A 5127-nucleotide genomic window follows, 5' to 3' on the forward strand; every position below is an offset into this window, starting at 1 on the left:
GAACACGAATAAGCTACTTTCATTAACGAATGAACGAACACGAACGAGAAATTTTTTGTTCGTTTATGTTCGTGTTCATTCATTTGTTCGGTTAAAGTTAAACGAACGAATATAAACATTCCCCGTTCGTGTTCGTTCGGTTCGTTGACATCCCTAACGAGTCTTGAAAAATACTTTTAATTTGATTTACTTTGATAAACTAAATTGGATTTGTAATAAATATTTATAGGATTCGATTTTCATAAGCGATCCCTTATCGTTTTTAACTTCAAAAATTTTCCTAAGGTAAGGGTTCCAAATATATAAAATTTGAAAGCTTTGATAATAATTTGATTTGGTTTAATTTAAATTAAAAAAAGTTGAACCATGGAAAACAGAGATGAAAATCTTGCGTCGTCTCCTTAACAACTTTCTTGTAAGAAAAGGATAGCCAACACCATTCCTCCTTCTCTCTTCTATAAAATACAAAATTTTCATATCCATTTGTTTATCCAAATTCAACCTTCTCTTCGCTTCTCTGTTCGATACACAAAATCCATTCATTTACACAACAGGCATCCATATTTTATTGTTATTTATACATCTCAATTCCATTGATATTCAGAAACAGTAATTGTAAGAAGAGGAAAAGGAGGGCCTTTCAGCCCTCTCTTCTTGTTATGCTTCCTCTCAGATCTTAGATTCTATTGCTTTCCCTTCTGGGGTTTTCTCTCCACTGGTATATTTAATAAACCACCAAAAGCTTGTGCTTTTTATTATTTATTAATTTATCATTAAAGTTGATGCTTTGGTTTCTGGGAATCCTGGATTGTTGGTCGGTTCATTATCGATCCATAATCGGTCTTCTGTTGTTCGACTGAATCCGACAACATAAATAACCAAGCTTGGGTTGATTTCCGTGTTCCGACAAGCTACTGTTATCTTCGTTAAATCTACATTACGATGTTTATGCTGGTTTAGCCTTTTAATTGAAGAAAGCAACGTCTCGATTATATCTGGCTTTACTTGCATGAAATTACGAGTTGAATTCTAGATCCGATGCTTGCTTTCTTCTCTTGTTGAATATAGTTTGATTTTCTTCTTCTGATGATATGTTTATTCGTTTTGTGTATGATTGATTTGGAAATCGAATATTGAACTAGATTATATTGATATTTTGTTCAGAATGGAAATGGAGGTTGGCAAGCTATTCATCGGTGGAATTTCTTGGGGCACAAATGAGGACCGCCTTAGAGAGTATTTTGAAACTTTTGGGGAAGTTGTGGAAGCTGTGATAATGAAGGATCGGACCACCGGTCGTTCCCGAGGGTTCGGGTTTGTTGTTTTCGCCGACCCGCTATTGCAGAAAGGGTTGTTATGACAGAGCATATGATAGATGGTAGAACTGTTAAGTTCCTAACCTTTTCCTTTTAATTGGACATATTCTGAAATATAACTTTGCTTAGATATTATGAACTGTATAGCATGCGATCCAAAATATTAGAGTTATCAAGTTTCTCGTCCTGATGCAGTTGATGGCCATTCATATAATTTTTATTTTTCGTTTTTAATTAAAACAGAACATTATTTTTTGTTAGTTTTTTTAATGCATATGTTGTACATTGTGAGGTTTGATTGGCAGCATGTTGCTATTGAGTAAGAACTACTCTAGTAACATGAATTTGCCTTTCGAGGGCTATTTAAGGTGATAAATTTCCAAAGATCAGTTGATGTCAACAGCTTCATTCTGCAGCTTTGATCACCAATCCGAAGTCGCTTTAATTAGTAGAATGAATTTTACAAAGACCAAATGCTTATCTTAGATGATCACCAAATGCTTATTAGCATCAAAGAGATGATGTGTGGAGAAGAACTCTGCCATTATAGATCTTATGTCTTGAGTTCCTCGACTGTAAAATAGTGAAACTTTCTAAGATCCATCAAACAAAATTTAGGGGAAGTTGACCAACTTTAGGTGGTGCCTTTCTTTAAGATTCAAAGAGTTTGTGTACTTCTGATGCTAGTATCATGTCTTCCGACTGAAATTACGTATAAATCCATTTTCTGCCTGGTTTTTTCTTCAGGTTGAGGCAAAGAAGGCAGTTCCTAGGGAGGACCAGAGCATTCTCAACAAAAACAATTTTAGCGTTCTTGGATCATCCGGTCTTTCTCGCAAAAAAAAGATATTTGTGGGAGGCTTAGCATCCACGGTCACTGAGAGTGACTTTAAGAGGTACTTTGATCAGTTTGGTACAATTACTGATGTTGTTGTGATGTATGATCACAACACTCAGAGGCCACGGGGTTTTGGTTTCATAACTTATGATTCAGAAGAAGCTGTGGACAAAGTATTGCAGAGAACATTTCATGAACTCAACGGAAAAATGGTTGAAGTCAAGCGAGCTGTCCCCAAAGAATCATCTTTAGGTCTAAGTCGGAACCAGTTGGGTGGATATAATCTTGGTCTCAGTAGAGTCAATAGCTTCCTTAACGGTTACATGCAGGGTTATAATACTAATTCAGTTGGAGGTTATGGTGTTAGAATGGAAGGTAGAGCTAGTCCTGGTACTATTGGCCAGAGTGGATTTTCTCCATCGGGCCCTGGTTACGGAATGGGACTGAATTTCGAGTCAAATTTTAGTCCACGCTCTGGATGGAATTCAAACCTTAATTCTAACCTGAGCCATGGACAGGGATTGAACACTTCGCTTAATGAGAATTTGAACCGGTTTCGTAGTCCTTTTGAGTATGGTGTGGGAAGTGGAGTACATAGTTATGTCTTAAACTCAGCAGGTCCAAATATTTGGGGAAATGGAAGTCTTAGCTATGCTACGAACTCCACAAACGCTAGTCCAATTGTAGGATCTCGAAGTGGGAAAACGGGTGCGAGTACTCTTGGCAGCATTGGAACATTTTGGGACTCCTCTCCTAACACAGGTCTGGGTGGAGATGCTGCTTCTGCTTACGGCAATCATAGGTATGGTAGTGTAGATTTTGGTGTTGCATCCCAAGGGATAGGCCATGAGAGAACCGGTGATGCCCAGGTATCATTCCATGGTGCTTCTAATGGTGGTTATGCTGATTTTTATGAAAATGGTTCACTTTATGGGGATCCTACTTGGAGATCTTTGCCCTTAGACTTAGATCTTTCTAGTTCATTCGATTTTGGTCTGAGAAATACAACATCAGATGTTATAACTAATAACTCCGCTGGTTACATTGGTGGTTATAGTGTTAATAATAGGCAGACAAATGGGGGGTAGGACTTGATTTATTTTCTATTTTACAGTTCCATTACTCAAACAAAATAACAGCTCTGCAACTTTCATGATATAGAACATCATCAACCGATGTTTACTAATGAAAATAACCCTATTTATGAGTAATTAGTTGACAAAAAGGTGCTTTATTGTGGTACTCATTTTCGGTTGCTTACCAATTTTTTCCAGGAATTGCCACATAAGTTGATGATGATATGGTAAGATAGGATATTTGTATGGTGGAGCGGGTGAATGACCGGATTTCGGCATTTTCCCCAGCGAGACATTTCGGTTCCACATGAAAATATAGAGCTAATCCGGTTTACCTGTCTTGATGAACCTGTTATAGAGACAGTTGCATAGGATTCATGTATGTGCTAGAAGATTTCTTTTTTCATTTTCTAACTCAGGTTTTCTCCTTTATTGGGATCAATTAAATGTAAAATCAAATTGTGGGTATACGCAGATTACTGTATTTTTTTTTAATTTCTCTTTCCTTAGGCCTTTAGAGTGGTTCATGTACATTGTAGATCTTAGTGAGACGTTTATTCGGGTTGCATTTACATTGTGAAACTGTGGGTGGGATACTCATGTATGATCCCCATAGTAAGATTATGCAAAAATGGTGATATTATTGTAAACACACAACTTGGCATGAATCATCAGGTCCAATTGCACCCGATGAGGCATCTTTGATTAATAACAGACTTGTGTGGTCATTTTGCTCTATCTTCTTATCCTTTCCTCGCAGTCATTTTCATCACCTTCAACTCCCATAAATAGGGATTTCTTGTCACCAGTTGAGTGGTCCTTCAGTCAATCCTCTGCAATGGTTCATACATTACATAACTTGGGATTCCTTACTATTTGGTCCGAAGCATACTGTCTATCATTTATCTGAAAGTTTTGTTTTCTCATAAATTTTCTATTAATAACACGATTTCATCTCTTTAAATTTTATAAACTCGTCCTATATACAATTTTGAATCCGTACGAGTGTTATTACTGATCGAAGATTTCGATGTGTTGTTACGATAAGGGCATTCTTGGCGTTTGTGAGAATTAAGGTTAGTTGCCCCAGACAGAAGCCTTCAAAATATTTTCTTGTCACTTCCGCAACTTGTAAGGCAATGTTTGGTTATCGAGATTCTCAAAGTCGTCGTTTGTTCAACGAGAGGAGAATGAAGACATGAGGGTACCAAACACATCTCAGAAAATTTGATGGATGGGTTTAACGTTGGGGAGATGTTATACAGGAGTATATTTATAAGTGATTCAAAAAGGGAAGAAAACGAAAAGAGAGGAGCAAAATAGATTGAGTGATATCTTCTTTCTCTAATCTCTAATGGCGGATAAAACGAGAGCCTCGGCTTACTATCTCTAATGGCGGATAAAACGAGAGCCTCGGCTTACTACTAACATTTCTTCAAACTTGCTTCTTCTTCTCTTTGATCCCTCTGCTTCTTTCTTCTCTTTACTTTTGCTTCTTTCTCGAGCTCTATGGTTATTGTAGCTATGGCTTCTGCTGCTAATTGTGCAGTATATTGTTCAATCTGATTTATTTTTTCTGTTTTACATCTCTGGGTGTAGAAATTGTCGATTGGGAAATTCTATGTGGTGTTTCTTATTGTGCTTGAAGTGAAACAATTTAATGCATTTCCATACCCAATGGAATTGGGTAAGCTCATTTGGATCATGTAGTTAGTTTAATCAACTTATCCATATTTAATACAACTTGAGGGTGTCTTTAGGACAAAAATGGGTTATTATGTTGGGAATCGAATTAGATATGGCATTTTAAGGCACGTTTGACTCTTTAGTTTTGTCTGAATATGATTAGTGTTAAACTTACTTGTCCATTATAGTTTTGGCTGTATTTTTGCTTCCA

General features: G+C 36.8%; 1 pseudogene; it reads left to right on the forward strand.

The window, feature by feature from the left end:
• Positions 1-438: 438 nt before the first annotated feature.
• On the forward strand, positions 439-3966 carry LOC120137032 (annotated as a pseudogene).
• Positions 3967-5127: the final 1161 nt, after the last annotated feature.

The sequence above is a fragment of the Hibiscus syriacus genome, unplaced genomic scaffold (genome assembly GCF_006381635.1).
Source record: "Hibiscus syriacus cultivar Baekdansim isolate YM2019G1 unplaced genomic scaffold, ASM638163v2 tig00110647_pilon, whole genome shotgun sequence".
NCBI classification, from domain to species: domain Eukaryota; kingdom Viridiplantae; phylum Streptophyta; class Magnoliopsida; order Malvales; family Malvaceae; genus Hibiscus; species Hibiscus syriacus.